Source organism: Microtus pennsylvanicus, chromosome 13 (assembly GCF_037038515.1).
Source record: "Microtus pennsylvanicus isolate mMicPen1 chromosome 13, mMicPen1.hap1, whole genome shotgun sequence".
Taxonomy (NCBI): Eukaryota; Metazoa; Chordata; class Mammalia; order Rodentia; family Cricetidae; genus Microtus; species Microtus pennsylvanicus.
In genome coordinates this window covers 3,250,418-3,274,068 of record NC_134591.1, presented here as the reverse complement: position 1 = coordinate 3,274,068, position 23,651 = coordinate 3,250,418, and the positions used below count along the sequence as shown (strand labels likewise).

At 41.7% G+C, this 23,651-nt stretch overlaps 1 long non-coding RNA gene across 1 annotated transcript; it reads right to left on the bottom strand.

Annotated features, from left to right (window-relative positions):
- Window positions 1-6,375: 6,375 nt before the first annotated feature.
- Window positions 6,376-23,593, bottom strand: LOC142833954 (uncharacterized). Its single transcript, XR_012907475.1, has 3 exons — window positions 23,364-23,593; window positions 14,822-14,967; window positions 6,376-8,225 (listed from the first exon to the last, which is right to left on the bottom strand). It is a non-coding gene; the product is annotated as an uncharacterized LOC142833954 (long non-coding RNA).
- Between the last annotated feature and the right edge of the window lie 58 nt (window positions 23,594-23,651).

Below are 23,651 nucleotides of genomic sequence, written 5' to 3'. Positions count from 1 at the left end.
CATCTCCTAAAGCTCCTGGCATCCTGTGACTTCATTGCTTTCCTAATAACAACACCAGCTATGGAACAAGTTTCAAATATCTGAGCCTGCTGGGGACACTTTTTCAAAGCACCACACTAGAGGAACTACAGACTCACTTCCACCTTCAGAGAAGATGGCTCTAAGAAAATGAGACTTAAATGAGAATTTCAAAACTAACCGGCCTTGTTGAGAAAGGAACCATTCAAGTAGAGGGGCAAATGCATGCCTATGGAGTGGAGCATCAATCACTCGGAGTAAGGAAACTTCATGTGATTGACTGGCTCAAAGGGAAGTGTGAAGGTGAAAGGCAAAGAGTGCTGGTCCTCAGCCCAAAGTCAATCCTGTGTCTCTGCATGACTATATCAGTGGATTTATTTAAAAAAAAAATGCTTGCAAGGTCGTTAACAGCATTTGTAGCCTCTTCCTTTCATAGTCTTAGTTTAATTATTTGTTATGAAATATATCCTAGCAAATGCAACTTCAGGAAGAAAGAGTGTATTTTGGCTCACAATTTGAGGGTACAGTTCTTCATGACAAGGAAGTCCCGGAAGCAGACGTCTGAACTGGTCACATTGCATCCCCAGCCTGTGCTCAGTTGGCTTTTCACTTTACAGATAGTCTAGGACCCAAGGGCAAGAAATGGTGTTCACTTTAATGCGTCTTCTACCTCAGTTAACCTGACCAAATTAGTCCCTCACAGGCATATCCAGAGGTGTGTCTCCTAGGTAATTCTAGATCTTGTCAAGTTGGTAATATCAACCATAGCATAACATTTTTACATTTTAACAGAATCAAATACACAACCTAACAGGAGAATCTACCAGCCCATGAGACACAGCCAGTCTGTCTCTCTTTCCCAACACAACATATCAAACTCAACCGCAGCTGATGAACCATTCTCTCCATGTCCCTGACATCTTTTGGAAATGGTCACTCACTCCTGAGGAATGTCTTCTTCCATTTATGAGTGGTGGATCCTTTGGAAGCTGCTTTTTCAAGTAAATTCCAACTGTGTTGCTGTCCCACCTGCTCCTGTCACTTACCCCTCTTGGAGTGTTGCGTACAAGATTCCCTATAACCTCTCTTGTGTTGATTCTTGCGCCCTACAACAGCAGCAGTGAGCACCTACATCACCACCACTGGCTTTTTGTGTTGGAACTATTGAAGAGAAAGTATGTTTTATTGTACTGGGACTAGAGAACAATGGATTAATAACATAAGCAGTGGCCCTCAGTTGTTTTGGTCTGAAAATTCTTTTTGAAAACAAAGAATCCAAAGAACTTTTATACTTATGACTTTAGCTATGTCATATCAAGAAACTTTTAATATTTTGTAAACTGGTTTTAACATAACAATATTGATCCCATTATTATTATTATCTGGGCCCATATTACTATGACGCCCAGACGTGTGGCTAACTGAGTCCACAGAAAGCCTGAGAAAGCTTGGAAAAGAATAGAGTAAAGCATGTTTCTTATGGCAATTTCTTGGGTCTACTCTGCTTGCTAGAGGCAAGCAAACGCCTCATCTAAGAGAGGCTTCCTGACTCAGCTTTAGCTGCAAAGCCTGCAGCTCATTAAGAGGTCCTGCCACGAAACACTTAAATGGTGTTGACGAAAAGCTGAACGCATGCTTTTCGTTTTTAAGCCGTAGCAGGAAAAAAGCTGTGCCGTTTAAAAATGCCGGCTTTCTGGGCCATCCTGCCAGGGCAAACTCTGACTGTTTGAGGCAGGAGGGCCAGCTACCGAGAGAGGACTTGAGTGTTGTCTGTTGTAGCTTGCTGGCTGGCAGGGACCTTGAAATGCCACAGAGGTGTGGCTATAAACACGGCTACAGCCAGTACCTCAGCCATGAGGCTGGAAAGCTAAGGATCCAGCCATCAAAGCCACGGCTTTAGCCCTATGGAGATTGCTTGGTAAATTAAAGACTCATGTGATCAGAAAAAGAGAGATATACAGTAAAGAGAGATTCAAAGACAAAGAAAATTTCTAAATGGTTTAAAGTGTGTTAAAAATATATGCAAGCAGAAAGTTGAAGTTCTTAAAGCAAAAAACAAAAAAAAAGGAAGAGAGTTGTTGTGTGTACACACCTTTAATCCCAACACTTCGGAGGCAGAGGGAGATAGACCTCTGTGACTTCAAGGTGTGGTAGCACACGCCTTTAATCCCAGTGCCTAAAAGGCAGAGACAAACAGATCTCTGTGAGTTCCAGGTGTAGTAGCAAACACCTTTAATCCCAATGCCCGGGAGGCAGAGACAGGTGGATCTCTGAGAGTTCAAAGACAGCCTGGACTACAGAGTTGTTCCAGGTCAAAGATATACGCTCAAAAAGCAAAAAGTTAACCTAGGAATGTCACAGCTTAGATTCTTAAGCGCCTAGTGATTTAAAGGCACTAATCAAAAGTGCTCCTGGATAGCAAAAAATTGCAGATTCACAATAGGACAGATTCAGACCACTAAATGAGTCACACTGTTGGATGAATGTACATAGGCTTGGGAGAGAGAAGAAAAAGAATATAGAAAATAAAGTTAATGTTAAAAAAAAGGTAAAGTCTTTAAAGAGACAGAGTACAGATAGTTAAGAGATTAAGAGAAATAAAGAAAAATAAGCCATGTAAAAATGAAAAATTCACAAAGAGTCTGGATTATGTACATTGTGTTTTCTTTAAAATTTTTGACTGTGAAGGAGCTAAGTACAGAGAGACATTTCATTACATGGGCTGCCAAGCTAAACCAGAATGGATATAAGGGTATTACGATTTCAGAATTTGGGTCTAAGGATATGATGCTTTGGAGAGAGTCTTCTTTTGTTTTCACAGAGGATGAGACCCTGTTCATTTCTTCTATTCCGATTTGGTATGATGGACCACGTCCTCCTGAAGGTTTGCTGTGAACATCTTCAGAAAATTGCTTTGCTCAACTGCCAACTGAGATGAAACTAGCACACAGGTTATACCATGAAAGATCTAATTAACGACGCCCCCATTCAGCAGGAAGCAGTTTGGAGAGAAAAAACTGCGCCCATGTTCCCAAATATGGTTTATAAATCTTCTTTTACATTTAAAGGGGGATATGATATAGATATGAATAATTTGCATTAGTATAGATTTTGCTTTATTGATAGACATTTAAGGTCAATTTTGTTATATGTATAAATGTTTCTGATGTAACTTTTACTTGATAACTGTTTTGTTATATGTAATTTTGCTATGTTAAAGTTAAAGCCTTCCTTTTTTTGTTTAAACAGAAAAAGGGGAAGTGATGTGGGAGTGTCATATATCAATCTGTTGATTTCATTGGCTAAGCAATAAAGAAACTGCTAGGCCCATTTGATAGGCCCACCCTTAGGTGGGTGGAGTAAACAGAACAGAATGCCGGGAGGAAAAGGAAGTGAGGTCAGACTCCACAGCTCTCCTCTCCGGAGCAGAGGCTTCAGAGAGACGCCATGCTACCTGCTCCAGGGAAGACGCACGCTATGAAGCTCCGACCCAGGATGGACTTAGGCTAGAATCTTCCCGGTAAGACCGGTACTATACAGATGATAAGAAATGGGCTAGTCCAGGTGGGAGAGTTAGCCTAGAAGAGGCTAAGTAGAAATGGGCCAGAGCAGTGTTTAAATGAATACAGTGTCTGTGTAATTATTTCGGGTAAAGCTAGCCGGGCAGGGCAGGCGGCTGGGGTGTTTGGGGACGCAGCCCCGCCGCCGCCGCCCTTATTACTACATAGTAATAAGGGCCCATATTAAGATAAATATATCAAATTAAAAAACATTTTTTTAAAATTACTAAGAAAAGTGACATTGGTTTTACAATTATACAACCCTGTGGTGAGGTGACATCTGTTAATGCGAGGCAGGAGAATTCTTATATTCTGTGCCTCCAATCAGTCTCTTGCACACATCACACATCATCAAACATAAGAAAATGAGATGAACAAAGCCCAGAGCAGGTTGGAGCTGCAGTGGAAATAGATTCATCTCACTGGTGCTGTGAATTTAGTGGTTGCTGTGGTTTAGATGTAAACATCCCACATCCTCCATAGGCCCATGAGTGTGAATACTTGGCCTCTAGCTGGTGTTTTGGAATGTGTGGACCCTTGGAAAAGGGGAGTCCAGTGGATAAATGAGGTGCTGAGTGTCAGGCCTTGAGGCTTATATCAACCTAACTTCCATCCCTCTTGCCTCCTGCTTCACAGCAGGAGGAGGCGTCCCAGCTTTAAGCTGCTGCCACCAACAGACTGCCTGATGCTGTTCCTTCCCCTTTGTCCATCTTATGGGGAACCTCAGCCAATCACATTCTGTTTGGGGTGTTTTCCTTGGGCCAAAGAAAACATCCATGTGTGTTTGTCTCCTCCTCTTTGTTTTCCTGCGCTCTGCTGGAACCCTGCTTTGTAAGTTCCCCTTCTTCCCTTCATTAAAGCTGAATATTTTATATTGAAGCTAGTCTGGTTAATTCTAATTGCCAGACATTTATGCCCCTTCACTTTCCAAACCGTGAGCCAAAGCAAACCCTTCCTCTTTTAAGCTGCTTTTGTTCACAGTATCGAGGAACACAAGTATTACAGGGAGATTCCTGAGTCACGTGCTGAGAACCATGGACCCAACTACCATACAGCTAAATTCACTTACACAAACATTTTGTTTTGATATTCATTGTGAGTATGCCCCTTGGATCCACCATCCACCCCATTATCTCAATTCCACTGCATATGAATGAATATGAGCACATATGTGGCAGGCAGAAGTCAGCATTGGTACGTTCATCTGTCACTCTCCACACAAGATCGTGTGGTTAATCCAGGGCTCACGGACCTAGCTGGACTGTCTGGCTGACACGTCATTGAAGGCTTGCTATTTCTGCCTCCCAAGAGCACAAATGTCAGCTTGTGTTTATTTATTGGTTGATTGATGATTGATCAATTGATTTAATGTAGGCTCCAATAATTAAAGTCTGATTCTTCTACTTATGCAGAAAGCACTTAAACAACTGAGGTATTTTCCTGGCTGCTCTTCCAGAGGACCCGGCTTCAATTCTTAGCAAGGATTGTTTTTTCTTCTCACCAAAAATTATCTCAGTAAACTTCAAAATCAATGCGTCATTGTGTAGTCATGGCTGATACCCAGTCCCTATGAGACACTAAGCAAGGATATCTTTGTGTTGGCTTTCAAACTCTTTATTCTAAAGTTGTATTTAGAAACTAGTTCTCTAACTAGTGGGTTTGCCTAAGGCTTAGCTTTGCTTCTTCTTCCCCATTCTCCTGTCTCATCCCTACTTAATCCTTTAACCCTCAGGATCCTCACCTCTTATCATTCCCCATGTGCTCTACTGACTTTAAGCTGGGATTTTCAGCCAGGAGATTCCATGTGGCTTTTCCTTTGTGTTAGCCCTTCCATCACTCACCCCTCATTTACCTCACACTCCCATACTCTTTTCTAGTTAAGCTTTTCTTAGTATCCCATCTTGCCATATTCATTCCACCTATGATCTTCCATCTAGCTTCCCTTAACACGCTCCTACACCCCACAAAGACCTCTTCTGGTTTTCCTGACTCCGATTTCTGCTCTTAACATTAGAGGTAGAGAGCCAGAGTTGAGAACATTTGTCAGGCATTTGTCTTTCTTGGCCTGAGTCACCATATTCAATACTTTTTTCCAGTTCTATCCATTTCCTTTTGCATTTCATATTTTCATTTTTCTTTACATCTGAGTACTACCCCATTGTGCCTTTGTATCACATTTTCTTATCCTTTATAATTCTCACCCTATTTGTCTGCTGATGGACAGACATATATAGGTTGATTCAGTTTCAGGATATTGTGAACAGAGCAGCGATGAGCATGGATATATGTGTCTCTAATCATAGGCTATAAAATGAATAGAGCATCAAAGAGCATGGATGCATGTGTCTCTACCATAGGCTGTAAAGCCTACTGGATATGTTCCCTTGAACAGTATAGCTGGGTCACATGGCAGTTCCATATCTATGTTTCTCAAGGATGAAAGGGTAATCTTTCATTTTGATTTCCAAGTCACTATATTAGTTTATACTCCCACCAAGAGGGAGTAAGTGCTCCCCTTTCACCACACCCATTCAACATTAGGTGGTATTTGTATTCTTGATAATAGATAGCCCTTTTGACTGAAGTGAAAAAAAAATCGTAAAGAACTTTTAATTCGCATTTCCCTGATGGTTAATTAGAACTGACAAATACCTTTAAAAAAGAGACAGGATGCAGAATTAACATACAAAATTTAGTATCGTTTCTATATATCAATGACAGACTGAAAGAGGAATATAGGAATGAAGGAAACAACCCCATTAATAACCACCAAAAAAGAAATAAAAATGTCTAGAGAACAAACTTAACTGACAGGGGGAAAGACATCTATGATGAAAATTTTCAAACACTGAGGAAAAAATTAAGGAAGACATGGGAAGATAGAAAGACATCCCATGTTTATGAATTGGAAGAATTAACGTGGAAATGACCATTCTACCAAAATCAACCTGAAGATTCAGCCCATGTCCAATCAGAATCCCAATGTCATTCTTTACAGACATAAAAAAAATTAAGTATATGGAAGCACAAAAGACCAAGCCTAGCCTAACCCATCCTGAGCAAAAAGAACCCTGTTGGGATATCAGATCCTGCTATAGATACTAATAAAAACACAGGGAAAGTGAGATGGAACAGACACACAAATCAATGAGAGACTTGAGAACTCAGATATAAGTCCACACAATTAAAATTAACTGGTTTTTGGTAAAGATACCAAAATACACACTGGAAAAAGAGTATTTTCAGCAAGCTGTCTGGGAAAGCTGAATTTCAAAATGCACAAAACTGCAGCTAGATCTTTATTTCTCCTCCTATACAAAAATGCAGCTAGATCTTTATTTCTCCTCCTATACAAAACTCAATGTCAAGTGGATCAAGCACCTCAGATTAGACCTTATATAATGGAGGAGGGTCATTTGTCTATCTGTTGCTTTCATTGGTTAATTAATAAAGAAAACTGCTTGGCCTGATAGGGCAGAATTTAGATAGGCAGAGTAGACCAAACAGAATGCTGGGAAGAAGGTACTGAGGCAGACACTATAGCTCTCCTCTCCAAGATGGACACAGGTTTAGATCCTTCCTTGTAAGCCACCACCTTGTGGTGCTACACGGATTAATAGAAATGGGTTAATCAAGATATGAGAGTTAGCCAATAAGAGGCTAGAACTAATGGGCTGAGCAGTGTTTAAAAGAATATAATTTGTGTGTTGTTATTTCAGGTATAAAGTGGGCAGGCTGAACAACCAAGCTACCACCCAGGCCTAGAACCAGGACTATGAGTTAGCCCACTTTCCCTTACCGTCACCACCCACACAAGCTCTCCAGCTGGCTCACTCAATGTAATGGGCAGCAAGAAACTCAAGTAATATTTAATGCCAGAAAGTGTTCACAAGAGCTTTCCATTTTCTACATGGCCTGAATGTGGGTTTTTCTCTCTTCCCTCCCTCTCTTCTTCTTTTGTAAACCTTCCTTGGGCCCTCTCTTAGTCAAAAAAAAATAGTAAACTCCTTACACACAACTAAACAATATTCTGGCAACTCACCAATTTCTCACCACAACTCACTTGTATCACTCAAACAAGTAGAAGTCTGTGCTAAAACTTCACAGAAGTCATAGATTATATATAACAATGTTTCCATGACCCCCAAATCAGACTAAAAGATTAGCAGCCATGGTTCTTAAGAGATTTCTATTCTATTTCATTGAAGACAAACTTCCTCATGCTGAAAAGTTGACATAGGAGGGTGGCGGTATTTAATTTAATTTAATGATAGCACATTTGAGACCACAGCCAGCATTTCAAAGATAAAACAAGGCCTGCTGCTAATAAAATCACAGGAGAGATAGCTGAATCTCTCTGGTGGTTTTCTGATAACCAGCCCACACTTTTCTCCTGGGAATCTATCCAGCCCTGTTCTGTTTGATGTTCCTACATGGAGCTCAAAAATGTTCCAGGGGTAGGAAGGAGGAGGGTGCTGGAGAGATGACTCAGTGGTTAAGAGCACTTGCTGCTCTTCCAGAGCATCTGGGTTCAGTTCTCAGCCGTGTCAGGTGGATTATAGTCTTCTGTAACTCCAACTCCAGGGGATCTGATGCCTTTGGCGTTGTGTGTATATGGCCGCATGCAGGCGTACATCCTCCACATAACTGAAAATGATAAAAATTGAATTTTTATTTTATTTTTTTTTTGGTTTTTCGAGACAGGGTTTCTCTGTGGTTTTGGAGCCTGTCCTGGAACTAGCTCTTGTAGACCAGGCTGGTTTCGAACTCACAGAGATCCGCCTGCCTCTGCCTCCCAAGTGCTGGGATTAAAGGCATGCGCCACCACCGCCCGGAAAAATTGAATCTTTAAACAAAATGCTACATCTTGTACCAGAGACCAGCCGGACAGAGACCATTACTGAAAACCACAGCTGGTCAAAGTGCCCATGTGATGCCCAGCCCCACTGATCACCTTCAACACAACTCCTGCACCTAAGTTCAGGGACACTGAGAAAGAGGGGCAGAAAGATAGTGAGATCCAGAGAAACATGGTGTCTGCTGTGAGATTTCCTTTCCTAGAAATGTCAGGGAAGTGTTCATGCAGTCTCAGCAATGCAGCAGCCTAAACAAGGAAAACACCAACAGACAAGCAAACATGGAAGGGGGAAGTTCATGGGCTCAGCCCTACAGAAGAAATTATAGATAGGTAAGGAATTCTGAGGCGGGAGAAAATAGCCTTTCTCAGGAAAAGTCCACATTCCCCGATAAGTGGTCAGCCTAACACTTGCACAGGTGCGTACATGCAAAGAGGCCAGAGGCTATGGATTTGAGAAACAGCAAAATGGAGATGTGTAAAAGGAATTGGAGAGAGAAAGGACAAACTGATATAATTACATTTCAAAATATGAATAACATTTAAAATAGTATTTCAAAACAAAACTAGGCATGACTGCATGTACCTTTAATCTCAGCACTCAGGAGGCAAAGTCAGGTGAGTATCTGAGAGCTAGAGGCCAAGCCTAGTCTGTGTAGGAAGTTCCAGGTCAACCGCAGTTACTAAATGAGACTCTACCTCTACACATGCGTGGGTACCTATTTTAGTGACTCTTCTATTACTGTAATAAAATACTGTGTTCAAGGTAACTTATAAAAAAAGCATTTAATTTCAGTTCAGAGTATCGGGGGGTCAGAGTCTATAATTGTGGAGCTGAGAGTGTACGTCTTGATTCGAGGTAGAGGCAAAAAGAGACACTACGAATATCACAAGTCTTTTGGAATCTAAAAGCCTCCTCCAGCAAGGCCACACCTCCTAATCCTTACCAAACAGTTACAGTAACTGGGGACCAAGTATTCAGACTTATGAGTCTGTGGGTGTTGTTTTCATTCAAACCACAGCAGTGTCCATGATCCCTAACCAACCACAGTATCCTCGCAGTCCCAGACACAGCTTCGGTAGAACAGCTGGCACAGCAGCCCGAGCAGATCTTGTCATTTATCCCACTTACATTCTTTCCTGTTTACTGCTGAACTGGAATCACCCTGTCCTTCCAATCCATAATCCATACTGAGTATCTGAAGGATCCACCTACCGACTCTTCATAGCTAATCTTAAATCAAACAAACTTGGGCAACAATAAAAATAGAAGCAAACTTCCACTCAACAGGGGCAAACTAGAATCTCATATCAGACATGCAGACAATGAAACACATCTGATTGCCTAGGTATCATTACAAAACCCAAACTATTAAAGACCTAGACAGCACGCCCCACTCCCAATCCACTGGTGCTGTAGAAACGTTCTCCAGTGAGATTTAACTACATGAACCTCAGAGCACATAGCTTAAAAGAACTATCACAAGCTTCATCCCGGAATTCTTTCTTATTTGTGATTCATATTTCTAAATCTTTAAATAAGTTGGAGTAAGCATACAAACAAGAAAAGTAACAGGGACAGAGGTAGGGGCAAGAAGGAACTCTGCATAGGAAGGCAGGAGTCCTCAGAGGAAGTGAAGCGGGGAAGGAGAAAACAACTGGGAACTTTATCTTGGGAAACAAAAGAGAGCAATACTGAGGGAGGGGAAGGGAGAAAAGGGATGGAGGAGTAAGAATGAGTAAAAAGCCATGGGGAAACATTTTGTGTTTAAAATACATATATGTATGGATATATATGCTTATTTTACACACACACTATATATATGTATATGTGTGTGTATGTGTGTGTGTATATATATATATATATATATATATATATATATATATATAGAGAGAGAGAGAGAGAGAGAGAGAGAGAGAGAGTCAAGCTATGCCATTTGGGGTGCTAATGATCTTCACAAGAGCCAAAAAACACCTAACAAACACTTCATTGTTAGCCATGAGAAACATCCCTCGAAGCCATTCATCAGAGGACTCCAAGAGACTCCAGAAACGACACTGGTTTTTGCCTCTCAGAATTTGCAGTAAGACCGTATTGCTGAAGACACCACCTGCTTCAGGCACAGGACTTGGAGGAATTCCAGTTAGTCTGGAAGTCTGCTCCTGAAGATTAATTCTCATAATTGTTCAAGCCCTCAAGGAGAGAAGCAGTTCAAAGTCCTACCCAGCTAGAAAGCCTACAAACCACAGCAAAGAGCAGCGTTGCAAGTTATCCTCAGGGGCTCAACAGAAGCACTTATGTTTTGGGGGTTACCAACAAGGTCAATTCAATAGGACGTACACCGTGTCTGCTACCGTAACCCTAGATTCAACACCTGTGGCCGATGAAGTCCCCGACCCGAGAGGAGAACCCACTACTGTCACTTCCTGAAGCAGTGTAATTCTCAGCTGCATTTGGAGTGCTGTGCTCACCTATGAAGAGCTCAAAAGTAAACAAACAAACAAAATTTTTAAATTTAAAACAGAGTGCATGACTCACCACTGTCCACAGCATAAAGCCCTAACTCCCTTCCCTGGCATTATTGTACTCATGGGGGATGCCTTGTCTCTCTTCAGTTTGTCAACCTGCTTTTCCTCTCATGGTCCCTCTAGTACTCTTCTAGTACTACTGATTCCAAGTAGCGGATGGCAAAACATCCTGATGAAACACATATGCTGTCTCTCTGGTTCACACACCGATGGCTTTGACTGGCAATGCCCAGCGCTGCTCTCCTTTCTCTGGTCTGTCTTTCCACTGTTGGTAGCCGAGACCTATCTATCTGTCTGGCACAGTCCCAGTCACACGCTTGCGCCCTGACCAAGCCCTCCATATTCTCCTCATCTGTGGCGGTGTTAGATATTGCTTTGCCCCCAGTCATCTGCTAACATTGTCTACATCTGTCTCCCTATGGTTCCAGGATTCTGCTAGGAAGAATTAGGCCTTTAATGCCTGTGGAGATGCCTTCCCCTCCCTGGTAATCTATATATATCCCAGATACCAGTAGTGTTCATTGATGCTTTTGAGCACTTAACTGGATGATGAAATCAATCTGATCATAGCACCCTCCTTCCTAAATCCATCCATTTACTTCACTCAGACTGAAAATAAATCCTTTCCACTGTCACTGTCCACTTCCAGCCTCTTCTAGTACTACTTCCTCTTTGTCCCTGTATGGACAAACCTCCCCACCATGACTCAGGAACATGGAAACTTGCCCAGCCTCAAAACCATCAGATACATTTTTACATATTTTTAAAACTCACTTCCTCCCATTAAGTACATAACCTATAAATTTTGACATTTTCACTTTCAATACAAAAAGTCATATCCCCGAAAGACCCATTGGAGTAATGTCGGGAGCCAGATGTTGTAGACAAATGGGGTAAAATGTTCATAAACAGCTATAAACAGGAGAACAGGTGGGGTATAGAGACACCAGGAAGAGGAAGCTACCTCAATACAGCTACCGTGGCTAGTGATAACAGGAAGAGGACTGAAGCAGGAGGGGATACGTTTAATTCTAGCACTAAGGAGGCAGAATCTCTGTGGGTTTGAGTCTAGCCTGATCTACACAGCAAAGTCCCAAACATCTGTGAATACACAGTAAGTCCCTGTCTCAAAAACAAACAAATCAGTAGCATTCAGTACAGGATTTCACTCAAGTTGGAATGTCTCATAAGAAGGTATTCCCTTTCCTTCTCCAAAAAGAATAATAAAACTATAAAGAAAAGGTTAATAACTAGGGCACGGTGATTAAATGACCTAAAAAATACATAAAATCACTTAGTATAAGGCTCAGAACATGGTAAGAGCTCAATAAGTGCTATTATTATCATCAATATTATTATGTTATTTCCTAATTACTCTTTGCAAGGAGTAAACCTCAGTGTCTAGTTGGCTACATTTGGCATCACCAAGGAGATAAGATAACACTTCTGAGCATGGCACCAAGGGCGTTTCTAGAAAAGTTTAACTGAATAGTGAAGACCTGCCTTGTGTATAAGTGCTACCATCTCATGGGCCAGGAATCCTAAACAGAATTCAAGATGGAACGAGGACAGCATTCATCTGTGCTCCCTGGCTTCAGATGTGATGTGAGCCTCCTGCCGCCATGCCTTCCAGATGTCAGCCACAGTAAACCTTCCTCCCCTGAGTGATTTATGCCACAATGAGAAATGTATAAAATCACCTGATCTCCAAGTCTCTGTGCAAGTATTATTTCCACCCCATAAAGTTCTATGTCCACTATCAAAGGGGACCAGTTGCGCTTATATGTGTGTTGTGCATATATAATATCCTCTTTCCTTTTTTACACCAAATTAATCACACTACATCATTAAACAAAAGGCACAAAAGTAATACAAGTCTCTAAGGAAGAAAATCCCAAGAGGACTGTTCAGCAAGTGTATGAATTATTGGTCACCATTGTATCGAGTTATAGAAAATTGTTTTGGACTTAGTGCTCAGAAGACACTTAGACTGTGCCATGACAATCACCACGTTTACATTCATCTCCTCATTTCCCACTCTTTGGAGGCCTCTAAAGAGAGACAGTTAAGAAAATTAAGGCATCAAGAAGTCACATGAATAGAAATTCCAATTTTCAGAACCACAGGAGGGCCAGAGCCCACTGAAGCATATTTCAAATCATGAAGAGTCCTGGGATGGGGAAGAGAAATGCAAGAAAACATGCTATGGAGAAAAAAAACTTCTCTCCAAATTTGTGTGCTGAATGGCTTATCCCAATATGCTATCGTTCAGAGGTAAAGAATTTGGAGGCTCTTGGGCTTACATAATGTTGTGGCGGAGAGGTTCTTATGATTAGCCCATGCTCTCCCCTGTGAGCACAGCAGACAACATTTGTCTTCAAGACAGAAGTCCCCAGAAGTCAAGCATGCTAGCACAAGACAGGAGAGAAATAAATGTCCGATGTTTAATGGACATTTAATGGATGTTTAATCTGGTATTTTATTACAGCCACCTAAATAGGCTCATGGTTTCCTATTAAAAACTGGAGTGTGAGATTCTTTCTTTCAAGCATGTGGCCATGAGAACTTCAGTCTTATTAAAGAATTTCCTATTAGTTGTCAAGGCCAGTTCTTAAAGCATAAATTTTTTTTGGAGACGTGTTTCTCCATGTAATAGCTCTGTAGAACATGCTGGCCTCAAAATCACAGAGATCTGCCTGCCTCTGCCTCTCAAGTGCTGGGATTAAAGGCATGTGCCACCACGCCTAGCAAAACATAATTTTCAAAAAAAGTGAAAAATGCTTTATGATCACCACAGTATTTCTTCTTGCAGGATACACATACACACACGCACACACACATGCACATACACACGCACACATACACACATGCACATACATGCATGCACACATACACATGTGTGCACACATACATGCATGCACACACGTGCACATGTACACAAACACATACACACGTGTGTGCATGAACACACACGTACACGAACACATACACACATGTACACACATGCACACGGATAGACATACACACGCACATGCATGCACACATTACACATGCGCATACACACACATACATACACATGCACACACATCGTATTTCCCAGCCTCACTTGTACTTGGATTGGGGTCAGATTCAGTTCCATCCTATAGATTGCAGGCAGCAGTACAATAACTCCCAAAGGTGCCCCCGAGACTATTGCATTGTGATGTTCCACAGTCACCTTGCTGCAAGAGTTTGAACATTTATCTTGCCCTTATTCACTTGCCAAAGGCTTGGTTCCAGGTTGGTGCTGCTGGGAATTAATAGAACCCTTAGAGAGTGGAACCAAGTGAGAGGTCTTAAGGGCATCGGCGCATGCTCTAAACGGAGATTGTGATCCATTCCCTCCTCCTTCCTCTTTGGCCTCTTGACTATGAGAGCAGTTTGTTCTCCCATAGGTTCCCTGCCATTAGCATCTGAGCCTCCACTTGAGTCATAAAGAAATGGATCAACCATATCATGAGCTTGAATCGCTAAAACCATGGAACAAAACAACCCTTTGTGAAAGTCAGCGTCTTAAATAACTGGTTAGATTGGAAGGGAATTTACTAAAGCCTGCTCCCCACTTTCGAGGCTTCTAGAACTACCTGCCACAGATTACATTCACAGAAATGAGAAATAAATTGATAGCTTTGTAAGTCCCTGATCTTTAAAGGTTAGCAGTTTGTGGGTGCTTATCCTTGTACTGCCTTGACGCATTTGAAGACGTGTGTTAGCACATTAGAAAAAGAAAGAAAAGGATCAAAAGTTTCAGGCCCACCTTTTTCTCAGTTTAGAGAATGAGACTAGAAAGTCATATCCTCTCTAGCCCCAAATTACTCACCTGTGTTACTCACATATGAAGAGATGATTCCACACGGCTCCTGATTTCCCCATCTGTATCTGGAAGCTGAAGACAATGTTTCATTACAGCCGTCCGTCCCACACATAGGCAAGGCTCTCTATGGACTGGCGAATCATGTGTTTTCACTGAAACAAAAATAGTCCATCCCTAGAGGGGCCACCCATGTCCTGCAGTTTGACTAGAATAGTTCCACTTATACCTATGTGTATACATACATACATACATATGTATGAATGGCTGGTGTGTCTAGATGTGTGGCCTACGTGGGATGGTCTTCCAATGTGTCTAACACTTCAAGTCAACAAAAGAAAAGTACAAGTACATTCTGAAAAATGCAAAAAAAGTACCCACTTTGTACTTGGAGGGATCCCAGAGTTTCTCCAGTCCACAGCTTCCTGCCAACCCTAAGATGATTGCTATATTCCAATGAAAGCAACCAAGATTTGGGGTGACTGGACGCCTCCCCAGTGCAAAGACTACAAGCACCTGCCCCACCTGGGCTCTCCTCAAATGCTTGCTTTGAAATAGAAGGAGTAGAAGGAGACACGAGCTTGGCTCTATATTCTCTGGGTTCCTTTATGAGTGGTTTTTAAATACACACCAGCTTCTAACATTTCATCGAGGCAGGATTTCTCAGCAGGACCCTCCACCTAAGCTTTCTAACTTGGGTCCCCACAAAGTTGTGTCTCTAGCTCCATGACCTACAGGTAACAAGTACATTTGCACACTTGGGCATTTTTTAGCCTACCAGTGTGCCCTGCATTTCATAGCTGAAAGATCAATATTAGAAAAGGTAAAGTTGGGTCAAGATGTTTTTGTTCTCAGTAAAAATAATCACTGTGCAAAAGGCAATGGTGTAATCTCTGTGTTCGCCTGTTCCTCCCTGGGTTGGCCTTTCCCAGCCAGAAATCATGCCCCCTGCACAGCGAGTATAGCTGACCTGGCGGCCCTAACCATCTGGAGATAAATGGATTTTTACTTCAAAGTCACGACTGCTGAGCTTACCTATTTCCTAGAAACTGAAAGAAGAAAATGTAGCCCACTTAAAAGAGAAAAATGTCACTTCCTGATTCTGCATCAGAAACGAGTTCTGTGGGGCATGGGTGTCTACTCACAACTCCCTTGATGCTCCATGCGTCCAATACAGTGTACAACAAGACTGCTCAAATTAAATATTTCATTAATTGGGCCACAAAAGAGCTATTTTTGTAAAAACAACAGCAAAACGATTTCTACTAAGTGTCATTGTATAATCATATGGTTCCAGAACTGAGGTAGCTGAGGCAGGAGCATCATAAGTTTGAAACCAGCCTAAACTACAAGGTAAATCCTGTCTAATAATAGTAAATAATACTAATATGACTAATAATAAATAAAACGAATAAAAAACAACTCTCACACCTGAAACTTCCAAAATGTATGGCCCTCTTTGCCCTTCTACCTCCTCACTTCCCCCTCTCTGTAAATGACACTGGTTTGTCCAACTCTTCACAGTGGTTACCGGCATCCATTCTGTCAGTAGTGTGACAGTTTCGGGCTCTTCTCTTTAGAAAACATGCATGTTTGCTATGCAAAGGAAGGACTGCCATGGGGAGGAACAGCACGGGGGACATATATAAAAGCTGGCACTCGGGATTGTTGTAAAATTACCCAAACAGTGAACAAATATATTCATGAGGGAGTGACACACACTTGAAGTTTACCAAAATGAAGACAAGTTGTTGAATCTATAGAAATAATTGTTCTTCTTCTAAGTATTACTAGTAACCAGAGAAAGAATCATGCTATAAACCCTAACAGAGGAGAGATCGGTTGTAGTGATGCATGCAGTAGGATTTGCTGAAGGAGGTAGAGACAAGAGGATCATGAGTTCGAGGTCAGCTTGGGTTACACATTAAAAAAAATAACAAAAAGAGAAAAGCAAGAGTTTTATTATTTACTGGAAGTGATGGGTAAAAGAATGGAAATATTTGAACAGCAACTTAAAACATGTACATACAAGCAACATTCCCTGGACTGAGCAGATTGTATTTATATATTTAGGAGTGGGTGTGTGTGTATGTGTGTAGCAACAACTAGAGAAAAATGCCATGAGGTTGGAAGATTGATTGCCTAGTGTTTAAGAGCACTTGTTGCTCTTGCAGAGGACCTGGGTTTAATTCCCAATACCCACATATCAATTTATGACCATCTGTAACTCTAGTCTGAGTTAATCCCATGACTGCTTCTGACCTCCTCGGGTACCAGTTACATATGTGCTGTGAAGACATGCATTCAGGCAAAACACTTACCCACATAAATAATAAAATTTCTAAACATATTGTTTTAAAAGAGAGGTTATAAATTTGAATAAGGGCTTCAAAAATTAAAATAGAAAAATGTGGTGAACTTCAAGAACGAGAGATGCAAGAAAGAGCTTCTGATGTTACCAAGGCGGTGTCATGGAAGAGGTTGACAGGTGTTGGAATAAAGCATTGCATCTCTAAGAAGGGAGTGATTCAGTAGGATGGATCCAATGAGAAGTAGAGGGAGGCAAAGGAAGCCTTGCAAAATGATCCAGCTCGGATTCTGCAGGCAAAACAGATGCTGACAGATTTCAGTCCAGAAGGGGAAGGAGTTGGGTGGCTTGCTAAGAATGGTGGTGGATTCCTTCCTGTTAGTAATTTACAGCTAGTATAGAAGTCAAAAAGGTACTGCCCCCCCACAAGTGAACCCTAAAGAATGGTAGATCAGCAAGAGTTCCCCAAGTGTGCACACAGCTTCTGACCAACGTTAAGAGCACCATCCATGTTATCTTAAGGTACTTATTTAAATGAGCGTCATAGCAGCCTGCCCATAAGCCCCATGCAAAAGAAGGATGATTCTTTGTTATCTCCGTGATGTGATGATGCTCACCTCCCTCTTTGTCATCTCAATAATGTGATGATGTTTGACTTCCTCACTGTTATCTTGATGATATGATGATGCTTGCCTCCCTCAATGTGCCTTGATGGTGTCCTGCACATAGACTCCCCATGCTCAGTGAGGATGCCTCTTCCTATACTGTTACTTATCAGCAAGGAGAACCCTTTCCTCAACTTACCACACAAATGCAGTGTTAACAGAATTCTGAAGGACAATTACAAGCATTTGAATTTTCTATACCAACTAACTGGAAGAGGTCAGGGAATTAATATATTTTTAATCTCTTGTTTCTTTGTTTGGTTTTCTGACTTTTATCATTAGTTCTGTGTCACTGAACTAATAAAGAAAGTAAATTTCTTTGCTGAGGCAAGTTCTCACTGGGTACTCTGGACTAGTCCCAAACTCTGGGTGCTCCTGACCCTGTCATCCAGGTGCTAGGATTATAAGCACGTCCTGACAGGTCTGGCTAAAGCTACATTTGTTTTTAAAACATGCTTCATTGTTTCTACTGGTTAAAGTTGGTTGTTATTCTAATTCTTGGGAATGGCATGCTTTAAATAAACCTCAGTCATTTTTAAAAAATTATATATTTCAAAGTGTCTTTATAACCAGTAAACTGTGCATTTCTGCTTCTGAGATCCTCACTTTTCATGAGCAAAGGAGAGTGATGTCATCCACTATGCTCCCTTCTTTGCCCTGATGACCAAAAAGCTTATAGATACCTGACATACTCAAATGTATTTCTCAATTCATTAACCTTACTCCCTCCCTTTAAATTTCTGGCTTTATGTTGACCATTTTCATTATTACCCGTAAGTTTTAATCGTCAGAAAACTTCCACATGAAATCTATAAACAAAGGCATGGAAAGCTGAGAGTGTCTGTGATATGTGTCTCCCAGATGCTCTTCACCCTACCTTCTTCTCAGATGCTAAGTTCTTTCCAACAGTCATCTTTTGTATTCCACCAACACATATACGTAGCTTTTCCACAACAGCAGAACCCTCAAAAGAATCTTATTATCTGAAAGTATTGGTTAACAAGGTAAACTTTCACAAGGATTTATGAAGGAAGTTTAACCCTGTCTCCGTTATTCCCCCAAGCCTTCTTGACTGTTTTGCTTTGAGTATATTTTAGCATTCTAAATCAGTAGCCAGCAAACTCTATAAGGTGCTAAATAGTAAAGATTGTAGATTGTAAAGACTATGATGTTCTTATTGTGTTGACTGAGGTTTTTGTCCAACCAGGTCCCTCAGCTGTCCAGTCCCAATGAAACACACAGAGGTCTACATTAATTATAAACTGATTGATGTAGTAACTCAGGCTTCTTATTAAGTCTTATAACTTATATTAGCCCATAACACTTGTCTGTATTAGCCATGTGGCTTGGTATCTTTTTTGGCGAGGCAGTCACATCTTGCTTGCTCTGTGTCTGGCTTCCTCTTTGTCTAGGTGATGACTGCAGACTTAAACTTCCATCTTTCCAGAATTCTTGTTCCCTGCCTCTACATTCTGCCTGGTTTCCCCGCCTATACTTCCAGTCTGGCTACTGGCCAATCAGCATTTATTATAAATACAACTGACAGGGTATAGACCATTGTCCCACAGCATTACTACAGCTACTTATCTCTACCATTGTACATAAACAATGCCCATGACTATTTCAATAAAACTTTATTGAATAAAATAGGTCACTGCCAGATTTAAATATGGGTCATATTTCATTGACCATGCTCCTATCCTGTCACTATTTCACTCACAATGACTCTTAGAAAATTGCCAAGTCTATTGTCCAAGTTCTTGAAGTTACCCCCAAATGACTGAAGACTCTCAAGTCCTCCTCCAAAAGTAGTTTAGTTCTGGGCTTTGTTGCTTTAAACATACCTTAGGTGAATTCATCCCCTATATACTACATATTTTTAAAGTCTTTATTACATAAAGATATTTCAAACAAACTATAGATAAAAAATCAACTCCATTTTGTTCTAGATATAGCTCCATCTTCATGAGCAACAGTAGGTTTAGATCCCACAGCTGTAACTGAGGTTAGACAGATGGCTCACCAAGGTACCGGAATAACAGTTCTCATACCAGCACTTCCCAACTATATGACTCTGTAGACTAACTTTATTATTCACTTTTCACAGCTACATAGTAGTATAGAATACCACTATATTATACCTGCCCAAAGCTGACCTTAGAGGCTCTTTCTTACTCATTATCTCCCTGTTTGTCAAACGTTCCCAGGATACTCTGAGGTGCTTTCCCAAACATGTATTCCCCAATGTCAACTCAAGCAATTGCTTCGGTAGCTCTAGAGCTTTTAAACTTTACTCTTTCCCTAATGATGCTGATGCCAATGGTGCTGAGCTAGAGAACACCCCTTAAGTGTCCCTAAGTATGATGGAGTTCCCAAACTGCATGCTACAAGGAAGCAATGAAAGGTGGGAAGCCACAGCTGTGTCCTTCCTACTCTTTCAAAACAAATGTTTACTCATCAAAGGATGAGAGATTAGCTTGTTTAGCACAGTGTCAGGTGCGGGAAGCAACTGGTACCTTAGCAGCTACTGATACACTAGCAGGACACCACTGGAGAGTCTCACTAGAGCATGCTAGAATGGGAGTACAGCTGGGGGATCCGTATGGAAGGTGGGACAGAGGAAACAGTTGAAAAGCAAAAGAGACAGAAATGTCATCACACAGTTCTTTTGTATACCCAATTTTCTAGAACGTTCTTGTTCCATAAACAACAAGTCAAGACAACTATTGATTAAAAGTTGACTCTTTATAGACCCAGCCCTAAATCATGCAGATAGGATAGAGAGAATGAGAAAGTACATAGTGGCTTGGAGTCTCTGTTATCTCACAAGGTAGGGAAAATTTATACACATTCACACACTTGTAAATAAGTAGAGTTAGGTAAGTAATTAAATAATTAGGTCACATGGCCTGGACTTGGGTATCTAGAGAGTATGATGGTGGACTGCTGAGCTATAGGCAAAATTTACACGAGGAGATGAAGCCAGATGGCCAGAGATCAGAGACTAGAAATACAGAGCCAGAGAAGGTAAGAAAACATTCATCGAAACCTGCGTGGCTCCAGCATAATGTCAGCAGACAACTGGAGAGCAAGAAGATGGGGGAAGAAACCTGTCTCTCTCCCTCCCCCTGTGAACCAAGTCACTCCATTTGAGAAAGAGTTGTGTGTGCTGTGAGTGTTCATGTGAATGTTACAGGTACATGTGCAGTTGTGCACATGTATTGTGCAGGTACACCATGGAGGTTACAGGTCAGCTTCCAATGTTATTCCTTAGGAACCACTGCTCTTGCTTTTGGACACAGGGTCTCGCGGTATCCTGAAACTCACTGGTTAGGCTGGGTGGACTAGTCAGCAAATTCCAGGGATCTATTTATCCTTGTCTCACCAGCTGTGCAAATATAAACCCATTCCACTGTGCCCAGCTTTTATACATGGGTTTTGGAGAATACACTTGGCTTTCATGCTTGATCAATGGGTGAGTTCCCAACCCTTCAAGTCACTTCATTTCAGTGTTTCCATTTCCTTCTTTGAGAAATGAGTAATTTGAGCTAAGCAATCAAAAGGCTCCATGTTTTGTTTATCTTGTAAGGACTCTGGGTCTGATACAGCAAGCAATCAGCTAGCATCAGCCTTTCTGCCTGCCCCTCCTCTGCTCCTACCAGCAAGTTCTGCTTTTATTTTTTCATTTTACATTTCCTGAGCAGTTTTACTCCAAGAAGGATTTGAAAATCACTCAACAAAGAACTCTATGGGATCCTTCAATTTGCATATCGTGTGGCTTAAGTAGAAATTGAAAGGAATCTGTTAGCACAGGGAACCGACTCCTAGGTAATGGACCAAATTCTACAGGTGCAAAGCACAGGGTAGTTGAGAACGAAGGAGCAGGGAATAGAGAGCCGTAGAAATTTCGTGAGCAGAGGAGTGCACCAGCAAAAGAAGTGAAATTTGGCCCACAATCTGAAAATCTCAACTGTTGAGAGGGTTCTAAGAACAAAGGGTGATTTTCCCCCTTGTCAGCCTTCCCTCCCAGGACATTGTACAGTATGCAAAACTGTAAGCAGAAGACAAACATTTTTTTCCACTGCCTCCTCAACCCCACAGGCCTTCAGGAAGACCTGAACTTTAAGCAAAGCCCTTTTATTTTTTAACACCCACAACTTCCATTCAGCAATCAGAAGTTTTCCATTTTGATCAAAGGGGCTAAACAGAGAGAGCCAAGGGAGCAGCCAGTTCTCAGCAGCCTTGGGCACATTGCCACCCACTCCTTGTCCGTACCCAGCAAAGGACGGGGCCTTCTCCCCAAGTCAACCAAGTGTACCCCCCAAAAATACTAGCTTACTTCATCCTACAAAAACCATCAGGCAAACTAGTGTAGACGTATATTTCTTCCAAACCTAAACTCAGCTGGGACCACAGGGGTTCAGCCTCCTTGACAGTCAAATGTCTCCAGTTGTAATGACTCTGGCTGCCAAGAAACCTGTTCACCAGTTCATCTCTCATTGCCTCTTCTACCGCTGTGGATTTTGATTTCATGAACCCACCAGAAGGGTCTCTAGATCATCTTCCAAGTCTAAGATGCCTTGAAAATGCTCAAAGAGAGATTCCCAGGGAGCCAGAAAGTTCCAACCCAAGGCTGGCTTTGGCCATGGCATTTCTTTGGGGCTTCTGGTATCTCCCATGGCTCAGAAAGGTGACTACAATCAAAAGGGAGGGATGCTGTCAACACCCAGGGAAATAGAAAATGAGGTTCCTGAAGGCCACATCTGGAGGCAGCTATGAAACAGTGATAAGTACTTTAAGAGGTATTCTGAAGTAAAAATGGTTCATATCCACAGATGGGCTCCAGTTCTATGTCCCAGGGACTCTATTTATTATATTAAATTCCAGACATGGCCCAGAGGGCAACTTGGGCTGTTTAACAGGAATTGTTCAACAGCAGCTGCCAAGCCAATTCCCATTCAGGAAGCACTCTTACATCATCTTGTTTGATCTTCTCAATGACTGTAAGGCAGAGGGGGTTAAAGCAAGGGCTATTGTGACTTATCCCAGGACCAAAGCTAAGCAGAGGAAAGGTTAGGATGGGGTACGAGTCTTTCAGCCAGTAGCAGAAGATTCCTGCAGGCTTTCGAGACAATGCTGGTTTGGACACCAAGTTCTTCCATTATATTAGCACTGGTAGGTTTTATGCTTGTCGGGCCTCTGTTTTCCATTCTGTAAAGAAGAAATGTTACCTGCCTCTGAGGCTGGTGAGGAGTGTGAAGTCAGCCACTGTACCAAATTCCCAAGACTGTACCTGAACCAGAATGCTGAATTCTAGTAACATCCATGCATGAATTCATCACAAATACCTAAAGCACTATTTTTACCCCAGCACACCCCACAAACACCTCACACATATGCACATACATTGCACACCGCTCAACCTCCCTGTCCTGACACCTCACTAATTTTTTCCTCTTATATGAACTTGTGGCAAGCCAGCTCCATCAACAAATTTAACAGACCCCAAAATCACACTGCAAGAGTTTTAGGAGTTTTAGTTCAAAAGCTAATTGTTTCCAAATTCTTATTCTCTCACCGTTTTTTGAAACTATCCCCAAATGTCCTACAGCCACAAGCTTGTCACCAGGTACGTGAGTGTCTACACTGTGGGCTCTTCTTTCTCAAGAAAGGGTGTGCTTCCAGTTTCCAGCAGGCCGTGACTGTCAGGGAGCCCTAGCAGTCACTGCAGGATTGTAGTCTCCCAGGGACCCAGCAAAGAGACTAATCTGGAAGCGTTTCGGGGCCACCAGCGTGTAGAATGCAGTGTGCAGGATACCCACGGGAAGGCGTTCTGTGGCTGAGCCTAGAGGAAACAGAAGTGGTT